The sequence below is a fragment of the Anabrus simplex genome, chromosome 8 (genome assembly GCF_040414725.1).
Source record: "Anabrus simplex isolate iqAnaSimp1 chromosome 8, ASM4041472v1, whole genome shotgun sequence".
Taxonomy (NCBI): Eukaryota; Metazoa; Arthropoda; class Insecta; order Orthoptera; family Tettigoniidae; genus Anabrus; species Anabrus simplex.
This window is the reverse complement of record NC_090272.1, coordinates 30,418,043-30,431,743: the sequence shown is the minus strand read 5'-3', so window position 1 is coordinate 30,431,743 and position 13,701 is coordinate 30,418,043. Positions and strand designations below refer to the sequence as shown.

Sequence of the window (13,701 nt, the reverse complement as noted above, 5' to 3'; positions counted from 1 at the left end):
ACATGAACACTGCGGATTGGTTTGGAAATGAGTCCGGGCTTCGGGCACGCAATCTAGTGATTGGAAAATGAGCATCACCACCTCTCTTACCCTGCAACATTCTGAAGGTAATTTTTTTCCGACCAACGGGACTCGAACCGTTTAACCACGGTACTTCACGCCTTGACGATCATGAGATAATATAGCATTTCCGCCTCTGTGGTGTAGTGGCTCGTGTGATTAACTGCGAAATTTGGAAAAGTGGTACGAGGGCTGGAACGGGGTACACTCGGGAGGACAACTGAATAGTGGGCAAGAAGAGGGGGAGGGGGGTGTCGATTCCCACCTCAGTCATCCTCGAAATGGTTTTCCGAGGTTTCCCACTTCTTCTCCAGGCAAAGTCCACGGCCGTTTCCTTGCCTCTTCCTTGTCTATCCCCCACAAGGCCCCTGTTCAGCATAGATGATGAGGCTGCCTGGGGGAGGTACTAGTCCTCCTCCTCAGTTGTATATCCAACCAAATGTCTCAGGGCTAGGTTCATTGTCTACAGACACTATAGTTCTACAATAAATGGATGATCACAGCACATTTCGCAGAAATAACAATAATGGCATGATGGCATGATCTACGCCGGTAACTCTCCTCTTCGTGTCGATTTCAAATGGCTGGCTGCAGTTGGCGAAATCTGCACCAACAGAGCGTCTGGTAGGCAAGCACCCACCCACCCACACGCTCGCCTTGGAGAACACTTTCACCAGACAGCACCAGCTTCTTCTCCTGCTCATTGTGTGCGACTTACTGACCCCCTGTTCACTATTATGACTCACATTCACTTTGACATACCAAGGGCCTAGCAAATTAACAATTACGAGAGAATGTCTTAAAGGTCATCAGCCCGGAAATTGAATGGGACAGTAAAACCACTTTTCAAAGACACCCACTATGAGTGAGTTTGGGTCACCAGTCATGTCTGGTTTGATCCACATGTCACGGTTCATTCTTAAGCTGTGTCCTTCAAATTTTAATCAGCGTACTGTGAATGTCTGTGCATTGTTTGATTGCTTGTTAGTTTTTGAGTCTATATCGTTCGCCTGGCAGTTCTGGGCCTAGAATATTTCTTATGAAGTCGCCTCCTTTTTACTCAGTGCTCCAATGTCAGCATTTCTGTCCAAAATTATTGTTTACGATCCATACAGACGGCCTTCAGATATCTTTTGAAAAGACAGGATAGATGACCTGCAACAAACATGCACCAAAATTCATGGAAACAAAATATGGCAACATTAAACGAGTACCACAATTTAAGTAGCTCGGTGAAACAATTCAGGAAAATGGACTCGAAACAAAAGCCAATGAAATTAGATGCCAAGAGATGGAACATCGACAAAGACAAAGTCAAAAAAACAAAGTCACCTCCGTACAGGCCATGAAGGCCCTTGGAGGAGTGGAAGGTAAAGGCTTCCACCATTGTTAACCGCGGCACGTGATGGGGTAGAGTGGTTAGCCCTACGCCTGGCCGCCTTTGCCCCCAGGAATGAACCTGGTACTCATTTTTGGTGTAGGCTGAGTGAACCTCAGGGCCAGATGCAGCTCCGGAAGTGGAAACCTCGTTTCTTAAATTTTACGACTTCCTGACGGGGATTTGAACCCACGTCCTTCCGGGCGAACCGAGCACGCCTTTACCGCCTCGGCCTGGCAGCCCCTAAACTGCACATCGACTAACCCAAAATATCTATAACAAAAAATATTAAGCATACAACACTGAGACACTACAATACAGTCATTAAACCAGAATGTCTTTATGGATCAGAGACGCTAATTTTGAACAGGAAAGCAGACATTGAAAACATTGAGAAAAAGAAACGCAAAATCGTAAGAAACTCACCAACGCACAATTAACTTAGAGGTAGAAAGGAAATCAAACAATACACAAATATTCACAGTTTTGTTAGAAAACGCAAACTCTTTCTTTCTTTCTTTCTTTCTTTCTTTCTTTCTTTCTTTCTTTCTTTCTTTCTTAATCTGTTTACCCTCCAGGGTTGGTTTTCCCTCGGACTCAGCGAGGGATCCCACCTCTACCGCCTCAAGGGCAGTGTCCTGGAGCTTCAGACTCTTGGTCGGGGGATACAACTGGGGAGTATGACCAGTACCTCGCCCAGGCGGCCTCACCTGCTATGCTGAACAGGGGCCTTGTGGGTGGATGGGAAGATTGGATGGGATAGACAAGGAAGAGGGAAGGAAGCGGCCGTGGCCTTAAGTTAGGTACCATCCCGGCATTCGCCTGGAGGAGAAGTGGGAAACCACGCAAAACCACTTCCAGGATGGCTGAGGTGGGAACCGAACCCACCTCTACTCAGTTGACCTCCCAAGGCTGAGTGGACCCCGTTCCAGCCCTCGTACCACTTTTCAAATTTCGTGGCAGAGCTGGGAATCGACATCGGACCTCCGGGGGTAGCAGCTAATCACGCTAACCACTACACCACAGAGGCGGACTCCAGACAGACTTACCAAACAAACAGTCGAATTCTATGAAAATAGGAGGCTAAAACAGACAGGAATTACACCAGCAGATGTCCAAAACAGGATAATATTCAGATCCTAATGTCATAAATGGCAAGCTGACCAAAAGGAAAGACCAAAGAAGACCGGAACAACCTGATCTGAAGACAGAAAGGAAGCCCACAGTAAAAGATTGAAAGAAATATAGGCATAGAGGAAGGCAAATGTACGCCTCTAAGTACTTTGCATAGTCTTAATGGGCTTATTCGCATATAATAATAATAATAATAATAATAATAATAATAATAATAATAATAATAATAATAATAATAATAATAATAATAATAATAATAATAATCGTGTGTAATCAGTCCACGTTAATGGTGCGTGTTGAGACAGTGGGACGAGGGGTTATCATTACACTATTTAGAGGGCTGTGTTGGTAGGTACCTCACCTTGTGTATAATTCCTCCACCGTCGATGCTCCGTGTGAGCTGGGGAGTTGTCCTAATTTCAGGTTATTCTCTTTCTTTGGAAGTAGAGATCCAAATTAGCACCCCGCATGGGTTTGCACGAGTTGGTATATCCCCACCTGTCGCAACACATAGCTAGAATAACCTTTCCGCGTATTGTGTACGAGAGCATTGTGTAATAGTGCTATCTTTGTGACAAACGACGCAATGAACTGCCAGTTAAAATACAGTACAGTACTTGCCTAACTGCTAATTCGAATGATCATCTTGAGTGGTCTTGAGATTACTTGCGTGAATGTAAATTAAAACGTCAAATGTGTCAAATTAGACGCTCTAAATAATAATAATAATAATAATAATAATAATCACACAGTGTTATTGGCTATACGTCCCACTAACGACTTTTTCAGTTTTCGGAGACGCCGAGGTACAGAATTTAGTCCCGCAGAAGTTCTTTGACGTACCAGTAAATCTACCGACACGAGGCTGTCGTATTTGAGCACCTTCAAATACTATCCGACTGAGCCAGGATCGAACCTGCCAAGTTGGAGTTAGAAGGCCAGCGCCTCAACCGTCTGAGCCACTCAGCCTGGCATGCTCTAAATAAACGATATATATAGACTATAAGTAAAATATTCGCACTTAATTTCCTTGCTTCAACAACAACAACAATTATTATTATTATTATTATTATTATAATTATAGCGTGCAGCGTGCTGAGAGGCTTTCGAGTCGACACCCTTGGGCGACATGCGTGTCAGTGAGGATGGGGGATGGATTCTACTGAAAACGTCAGGAACACCCAGCCCCCTAGCCAGAAGAAATAACCGGCTTGGCCGGGAATCGAGCCCGAGACGCGAAGAATGTGAACCAGTCAGCCACGGAACCGGACAATAAACGTAATAAATAAATCAAACAAATATGATAGCTTTGTCACAGTAAAACTAAACGTGACTTCGCTGAAATAAGAAACGCAAGCTTGTTAGCTGAAAGAATACCGTACATTGACACCAGCGTTCAGTGATATACGTCCAGCAACATGGCCGCTGCCCGCACGTGCAGTACAACACATGGAACACTTTGAAACGCCAAGTACAAAGAAGTGTAGAAGCAAGTAGAAGCAAGACCAACTATATTATAATATCTCTTACCTTGCTCATGTTCAGACCAGGAAATTGGCACGATTGTAGTGGTACATGGTAATGGTTGCATTGTGAATAGAGGATAACAACATAATGTTAAAAACATTTAAGATCTTTAGGCTTTTTCAATCGTGAAATTACCAGCGTTTCGCTCCAGTGTATCAGTGGGCTCATCAGTTGGATTGCTGCACGTTTCCAAGACGCTGGCGTCTAGTGCGTCGTTGAGACACCACTGCAAGCCTCGTATGCCTGGCATTTATACAAGTGGAGGCACATGCTTCCCCCAGGTGTACCGTCACTGCATTGTCCTACATAAGAGTCTTGCTGTGGTGTCTCAACGGCGTCTGGAAAGCTGTAGCAATCCAGCTGATGAGCCCACTGTTACACTGGGGCGAAACGCTGGTAATTTCACGATTGAGATGGCCTAAAGAGCTTAAATACTGTTAACGTTTGCAATCGATAAAATGAAACTTAATATTTAACGTAATGTTATTTTCTTTTCCTTTTACAACTTGCTTTATGTCGCTCCGACACAGGTAGGTCTTATGGCGACAATGAGGCAGGAAAAGGCTAGGAGTAGAAAGGAAGCAGCCATGGTCTTAATTAAGGTACAGTCCCAGCATTTGCTTGGTGTGAAAATGGAAACCACGGAAAACCATCTTCAGGGCTGCCGACAGTGGTGTTCGAACCTACTATCTCTCGAATACTGGATACCGACAAATGTTATTTCAACCGTGTTATTGAAGCACGCTATACACTGCGGATATTCGCACTCTAACGGTATGTTAGTACGATGTAGTGCTGTAACGGCTGGGTCGTTCGTGCTCTGTATTGAATTGCAGATAGCTCAAGTCTTAAATTCCCTTAATATAAAGCTTTAAGGGAGAAATATATAAGGAATATACACCAGGAACATTTCTAAGTCAAAGAGCAAATCATTAAACATATCGAGCCAAGATTTGTGGTTAGGAAATATTTCTTTCCCACAGAAAATGTTGAGTATTCTAGGGAGTCGAGCTGCGAACAAGATTCTATCTACTTTTGCCGACTTCAGAACAGCTGGTTCCATTCAACGTACTAATGAAGGACGATCGTGTTCTTTTTATTGACGTAGATCATGGCGGCAGATTTGACGATATCCATCAATGAATACCTGTTTTGAAGTGACGAGTTCCTTCACTGTGAAGGTGTTTTATAACAAATATGTGTCAACCGAGACCTCCGGTGAAACAGCTACAATAAGCTGTACAATTAGATGAGTCATATTTGCATATCATATTTCCACACCCCAACAGGATTTATACCCTACTGAATATTTTAGAGCATGCCTTCATTTGTGATAGTGATATGTGATATAATTTAAAATCGAACATCTCAGCCATGGTCAAACACGCCGCGAAGCTCGAACTCCAATTTTCTCCTAAAACAGTTAATCACTTTCAACTTATATATTATTATTATTATTATTATTATTATTATTATTATTATTATTATAGCCTATTTATCTTCTGAACAGTCCAGGTGAGGATCGCAAAAGCGAAACCGGTGCTGGAAACAATTATACTTGCTGATACATTTGGCTTGGTCGGTAGATGCAGAGTGGGTCTCGGCCCATAAGTGGCCACGGCTGGTCCGTGGTCCAACAGCTCTGCACTCTGACCGGTCAACCGAGCAGAGAAGGGGTGGCCACGGCTCTACTGTGGCTCTACACCTCTGCATTCGGGAGAAGGGACAGGGCTGGACCTCACTGGTGGCCCCTACCGTCGGCTATCCTGAGAATGGTTTTCCGTGGTTTTCCATTCTCCTGCACTAAGGCGAATGCCGGGACAGTTCCTAGTATAGGCCACGGCCGCCCACCTCCTCACCTTCCCCGAGCATCTTCTTCACCGTAACAAATCTCCCGCCCTGAGAGACGGCGTCACCGTCTAAGAGGTCCGCTTCCCCCTTCAGGGAAGGAATCAAAAGATTTTAGTAGTAGTAGCAGCTATGTTGACAGGGTGGAAAGTGTACCTTTGGTTGTAGGGCTGTTTTTCGTTTGTTATGTAAAAACAATGCAGAGGAATTCCATCACGAAAAGAAAAAAAGGCTTCACTGCCATATGAATTTGATTGACTGTAGAGTTGAAGGTGCGCCGTAAAACTACCTCTGTCTACAATTTGTATTACGATCTGAGATATTGTAGTCGGTCTGGGTAGAAGCGTAGTGAAGCGGGGTTATACTCAGGAGACTAGAAATGTCCGGAACATCTGCTACAGTGTGATGTGCGCGTCATCTGTACAGCTCAAGAGTTAATTTTGCTCGGTGATAAAGCATTTCATGCAGAGGAATTCTACCAAGGAAAGAAAAAACTTTTATTCCCGGACATGGAAGAACATTACTGATCCTACACAGGTTCAGTACTTGATTTAAATTGACCTTTCATGACCCTTGGCTTTTTAGCCGACCTCGATTATCATCATCATAATCATCACCTTTCCTTTACACGATACCCTCATTCTTCGAGCAATTTCCCTTTGATTAAGAGGGAAAAGTCTTCCAAACATACACGCAAGACAACATTTCTCGAGGACACACACCGCTTCAAAACAGGACGCTGATATCTCAGCTCTTCGCAGACAATTCTCCTTATATTTTTTGCCCGGCCGGGTGGCTCCAAATCTATACTTCAGCTCCCAACCGGCTACAAAAACGCAAAACGGCCGACACCAAAACTTGGAAGTCAGCCTCCCCAACTTACCTACTTCTCTATCCATTATGACCACCACCACCACTAGGACGACGACTTCCATCTCATCCACTGTATCTACCCTCCCATCACGACTCTAACGTATTCCCATCCTTCGCCTCTCCTTACGGCTTCATGTCCCTTGCCTCCATACCCTGACCCACCCAACTACTTTCAACACCCGTCACCAGCAAATACTTTCACTCTCCCTAACCTTCAAACCCCTGCTCAACCTAGTCTTCAACCACTCGACGCAGTTTCCGCCATCGGAGCAACCGCACCACCACAGATATCATCACCGCCACCGCCATCTTCTCTCGCCACAGACGAAGGACCTGCCACGCCTGTCACCGCTTCAGCTGGCTCCGCACAACCACCGTTGACACCACTATCTTCTCAAGCCATGTACTGTATAGCCGCGTAATCCACGGAGTCGATCCTAACCTCGCCGACCGGGACATACTACACGAACTACAGGCAGAAGGTGTTCCAGCTCGCCGAGCCTTTCGAATCATGAACGCCTCTGGTCCCACCTATATGGTCCGACTCCATCTGCCCACCGACGAAGATGAACAGCGACTCATCAGCAATGGTGCCTACATCTACCGCCATCTCCATAAGGTAGAACCCTCTCGCTCCCCACCCCAACCTTTTCCTCACCATCCTACCAACACACGACGTCGCACCCGGCCAGCCCCCTCCTCCATTTCAACCTAATCAATCCGTCCGTCCACTCCTACCCCCAACTAATTTATTCTATCAACCTCCTCCGCAGTTTGAACTCCTCCGATTCCCCACCAACTCATTATGTAATATCACAGCAACCCTCCACCTTCTAACTCTTCAACTCCATCCTAGCACTCTCAGTTAAACCTTCGCTCCTCACACACATCCCCCAACATTTCCACCCTTTCTCCTCTATCAACTTATTTCAGCCTTTCCCACCTCCTTCATTTCACACATCTCACTGTTCTCTCCACCTCTCCCGACCCGAGAGAGCGCGTTACGCTCTAGGGGGCCCGCCCCTCCTCCTCAGGAAGGGGAATGAAAGCAAGAAAAATCATACAACAGAACGAATATTTTAATGAGCCAAAAATTTGCATCGAGAATTTGGTCACTATGTGCCTATATTGGGGAAGATGACAATTCAGATATAAAGCCCATTTACAAAGGACACCTAGAACTACCAACGAATAGTTTCATGTCGAGAATTTCATACAGGCAAACATATTACTTTCATAATATGAAGGACGAGGGACAGGGTTATCAGTTATCAGTCACGACCTGAAGTGGACTCAAGGTTACCTTTGCGACTTTAAACATGGGTTACAGGTACGAACGAGACGTGGACGCCATCTGGGCGATGGGGGCTGTAAATATTTATAGAAAAAAATCAGCAAAAAGTAGGCTTATAGCTATTATTGTGGTTGGTTCCGGTCGGTGGCCTGGAGCGTAACAGTTAAACAATACTGGAGAGTTTCACTCCATCAAAGAACTATAGAAGTACCAAGGGCCACATATTCTTAAACACTTTACAAGGCTGCAGGGCTTAGTTTCTACCTCACATCACACACCAAAATGAAGTAAGAACGAATCATTCATTGGAATAGTGTTACTCCAGGAGTAGTAAAAAACCTACAGAAAATGTGGAACAAGGTTGAACAAAATATTTTTGACATACGTTACCCATTTGAAAACCTTCAACTCACTGACAGTGTAGAACCGACCAGTCTGTAGGGGGGCGGCGGTGGGATTACGAGGCTGCTGCTGCTGCTGCTGCTGCTGCTGCTGTTGCTGTTTGAGTCAAAGTCCATAGACTGGTTTGATGCAGCTCTCCATGCCACCGTGTCCTGTGCTAATCTTTTCATTTCTACGTAACTACAGCATCCTACATCTTCTCTAATCTGCTTGTTATATCCATACCTTGGTCTACCCCTACCGTTCTTACCGCCTATACTTCCCTCAAAAACTAAAATGAACAAGTCCTGGGTGTCTTAAGATGTGTCCTCGTCAGATTTCGCCAAATAGAGTTCGTCTCATCAATTCGATTCGATTCAGTATCTCTTCATTCGAGATTCGATATATCCATCTCACCAGCAGTCTTCTGTAACACCACATTTCAAAAAGCTTCTATTCTTTTTCTTTCTGAGCGAGTTATCGACCATGCTTGACTTCCACACAATGCCACGTTCCATCTTTCTAATTTCTATATCAGTGTTCGAAGTGAGCAAATTCCTTTTCTTAATGAAAATCCACAGCCTGTTTCCAGTCATTCCACCGGGTAAGGAAATGGAATGAATGAACCCCATCTAGCGGCGAGGATAGGAATTGTGCCGGCTGCCGAAGCATGTCGCACTCCTCTGGGGCAATGATTAATGAATGACAGAAGAAATTAAATTATATTGGAGAGTGTTGCTAGAATTAAATATGGTAGGGAAAGCTGGAACATCCGGAGAAAAACCTGTCCCGCCTCCGCTTGGTCCAGCACAAATCTCACATGGAGTATCCGGGATTTGAACCACGCAACCCAGCGGTGAGAGGCCGGTGCGCTGCCGCCTGAGCCACGGAGGCCCTTTTCTTAATGCTATACTATATTTTGTTAATTACTTGAATAATATTTTTGTATGGTTAGAATAATTATTTTAAGAAGTTATTTGCTTAACTTTTCGCTGTTTATTCTTAGGACAACACAACACCTGTGTGATCTTGGAGCCAAGAACCACATATTTAATACCTGATATTCTCAAACCTTTTCAACCATTTTTAACATGATGGTTTTGTTTCTTTGAGACATCGCTGCTGGTTATTGGTATAGCTGTGGCCTCTGTCTTGTTAACCATAATCCGTGAAGAGGAGTGGTTTGTCTGATACCTGTAAGTTGTACATTTCCTTAGAAAGTTCGTGGACTTGACTGCGACAAAAGCATTTTGTTCGATCGTAAATCAAAACCCCTGCGTTGTTTGAATGGCGGCTCAAGATAAAAATGCCTGTGCTTTAGTCCGTTCATTTTCATGCTAAGACTGGTTTTGTCCATTTTAAATATTACTAGTACGATGTTCATAGGGTTGCTTTATTATACTGCTCATTATACGGGACAGGTAAGAAGAGCAGTGTGTAAAAACGTGTGTAAGTGGAACTCTTTTTAATAATAATAATAATAATAATAATAATAATAATAATAATAATAATAATAATAATAATAATAATAATAATAATAATAATAATAATAATAATAATAATAATAAAAGTAAGGAAGAACCTCAAGAGTATGGGACTGAATCAGGAGGACATTTCTAACCGATCAAAATACAGCTCAGAGATCAACAACTGTAAGGGCTTCCACAATGAGCAAGAACAGAACAGCGCCTGAACAGACGGCCAGGAAAAGAATGCAACACTTTTCGGCTGCGAAAAAGGCTGCTAGAAATATCTTATAGTTACTTGGCGTGGTCTCTAATGGTCCTAAACGAGAAAATATTAATTATTATTATTATTATTATTATTATTATTATTATTATTATTATTATAAATAATAACAAGAAGAAGGAATGCAATACATATTGTCTGGAAATTCTCACGTTTTGTTAGCTAGAGCGAAAATGGGTCGGACTTATTTTCTCCACTTCGGTTACTTGCTAGACCTATGGAATTTATAAAAAAAGTTTGTTCTTTATAATCCTGTGGTAAGATTGCACCCCTGATAAGTTGCAAACTGATATTATGTAAGTGTTCACTCGTTTTAACCGTGTCAGTGTCTAGCCTGTTCATTTCGTCGTTCCAAAATGAATTTCTGAGCGAAAAAGCACGCTCGTCCGCCTCCGTGGTGTAGTGGTTAGTGTGATCAGCAGTCACTACCGGAGATCCGGGTTCGGTTGCAGGCTCTACCACGAAATTAGAAAAGTGGCACGAGGACGGGAGCGGGGTCCACTCAGCCTCGGGAGGTCGGTTCCCGCCTTAGCTCTCCTCGCTGGAAGTGTTTTTCCGCGTTTCCCCACTTATTTTCGAAGCAAATGCTGGGATAGTACCTAACTTCCCTCTTCCTTGCATACCCCTTCCAATCTTCCCATCCACCACAAGGGCCCTGTTCAACATAGCAGGTGAGGCCACCTGGGATGGGTACTGGTCCTCATTCCCAGTTGTATCCACGACCAAATGTTTCACACTCCAGGACACTGCCCTTGAGCTGAGTCCGAGGGAAAAAGCAATCCTGGGCGATAAAATTATTAAAATAAATAATAACTTTTATCCCATCTCGTTATTCCGAAGAGAGACGTGATAAGAGACCCACTAGGCCCAGCAAACCTAATGCCATCGGAGTCGGAAGAGAACAAGAGTTGACCAAGAGAGGTCGCATTGGAAAGATGAAAGTGGAGAGTGTGGCACAGCTTGGGGACCCGAGTTGAGAGCCCCGACGTGTTTACCCTTCTAGTCATCTCTAAGTCAGGCAAATGATACCGTGGACGTGTTCTAACGCCGTCCTGCATATCTCAGTTACTGCGTGCATATGGAATTTTTTAAACTAAACGTTGTGTCACGTGGTTTGAATTTCACGTAGAACTTGAGATTCCGTAGCCAAGATCGTGATATGAACAGTCTCTTAAAACTACAAGCTTGCTTGTTTGTAGACCGTGTGAGGGCGGTACGTAGCCCGTGAAGCTTTGGGGATGCTCTGCAATCAAATGAAACAGTGCATCCGGCAGGACGCAACTCTTCAGGGAAAGTCTTTGTCGTTATATCCTGAACAGAGCGCCGGTATGCGGACCTGAGCCACTTAATGCCGCGTAAATCTGACGTCAATACATTGCTAAGTGTACGTACCGTGAATGAATGTTCCATGCTCGCCATATTAAGTACGCTTTATATCCTACCGCAGCGGCCGTCAAATTGTTTTACTCTGCTTAGCAAACACACGATTAGCTGATGTGATATTATTGTGTTATTGTTGTTGTTGTTGTTGTTGTTGTTGTTGTCGTCGTCGTCGTCGTCGTCGTCGTCGGGGTCATCAGTCTATAGACTAGTTTGCCTCCCTACCCTTTACATGTCTTCGTAACGACTACTGTAATCTGCTTGTCATATTCATACCTTGGTCTACTCCTACGATTCTTACCGCCTACATTTCCTCTTCAAATAACAACTGAACAAATCCTGGGTGTCTTAACATTTGTCGTATCATTCCATCTCTTCTCCTGGTCAAATGTCGCCAAAGCGTTCACCTCTCACCAATTCGATTCAGTACCTCTTCCTACCTGATTAATTCTACCCATCTCCCCTTCAGCATTCTTCTGTAACACCACATTTCGAAAGCTTCTATTATCTTTTCTTTCTGAGCTAGTTATCGTCCTTATTTCACTACCATACAATGCCACGCTGCAGACGAAAGTCTTCAAAAACATATTTCTAATTCCTATTTCAATGTCTTTTCTTAAGGAAGGCTTTCCTTACTCTTGCTAGTCTGCATTTTACCGGGCGAGTTGGCTATGCGGTTAGGGGCGCGCGGCTGTGAGCTTGCATCCGCGAGATAATGGGTTCGAACCCCACTGTAGGCAGCCCTGAAGATGGTTTTCCGTGGTTTCCCATTTTCACACCAGGCAAATGTTGGGGCTGTACCTTAATGAAGGCGACGGCCGCTTCCTTCCCACTCCTAGGCCTTTCCTATCCTATCGTCGCCATAAGACCTATCTGTGTCGGTGCGACGTAAAGCAAATAGCAAAAAAAAAAAAAAAAAGGTCTGCATTTTAAATTCTTCCTTACTTCTACCATCGTTAGTTATCCTTCCACCCAAGTACCGTAACAATACTTATCTACTCCCTTTAGACGTCATTTCCTAAGCTAATATTTCCTGACTTCGTTCGACTGCACTCCATTACTTTTGTTTTAGATATTAATTTTCATCTTGCACTCCTTCTTCAATACAGTGTCCATACCACTCAGCAATTCCTCCAGCTCTTCTATAGACTCAGATAAAATAACAATATCACCAGCAAATCTCAGTGTTTTGATTTCCCCTCCTTGAATTGTGATTCTTTTTCACCAAATTCCTCTTTGATTGCCTTTACCGCCTATTCTATATAAATAGTGAAAAGGAGAGACGACTAGCTGCAGCCTTGCCTCACTTCTTTCTGGATTGCTGCTTCGTTTTCGTAGGTTTTATGTCTCTTAAATTACGATCGGTTTTAGAAGCCGAGGTAGCGGGATTTAACCAGGTAGACAAGTTCTTTTAAACCGAGCCGCACCGGTTTCGCACTCTTAGATGCCAACTGACTCTACCGGGATTCAATCTCGCTGTCACGAGCATAGGAGACACGTAAACAACAAACTACTTTACTGCCTTTGCCAGGTTAGGCATAGCAGACCACTTGACTTCGCTGACACAAACACACAGAATTGACAAGAAACTAAAGGAAAACCTATAGAAGAGATGTTGATCTTCAGTTCACTTAATAGATCATTTTTTTTCGAGGATAAACAGTAGATCTGTTTGGGTTGGACTGAAATGAAACTTAATGGTACTGGTCATTCTTACGGTGCGTACTTAAAACATAGTAATTTGTAGGTGCAGTTTTAAGTGGAATGTGGAATACTGAACGCATTGAGTGCAACGGAATGAATGAAGACATGGGAACATCGCTATACGCCTGTTGTTGCTACATAGGCTGTCCACAGCATCACAAGAGCATTATTGCCATTATAGGGATGTTAATTGACGATTCATCCTAGCTTCATTGAAATCTGTCGGGTACAACTCAAGCAGTTCCCTTATGAGATTGAATGGGAGCATTATAGAGAGAGGGATCAGAGGGCTGGCCACACTTGTTTCCGCGGCTATACATCAACCCAGCCCAACGTGTGAAGGAAATCAGCATCTGAAGTTTATCTTCAACTT

The 13,701-nt window shown here is 43.9% G+C and overlaps 1 protein-coding gene across 3 annotated transcripts in view; it reads right to left on the bottom strand.

The window, feature by feature from the left end:
• LOC136879258 (uncharacterized) overlaps positions 1–13,701 on the bottom strand; it is a 673,981-nt gene that overhangs the window by 57,659 nt on the left and 602,621 nt on the right. The window lies entirely within an intron of this gene.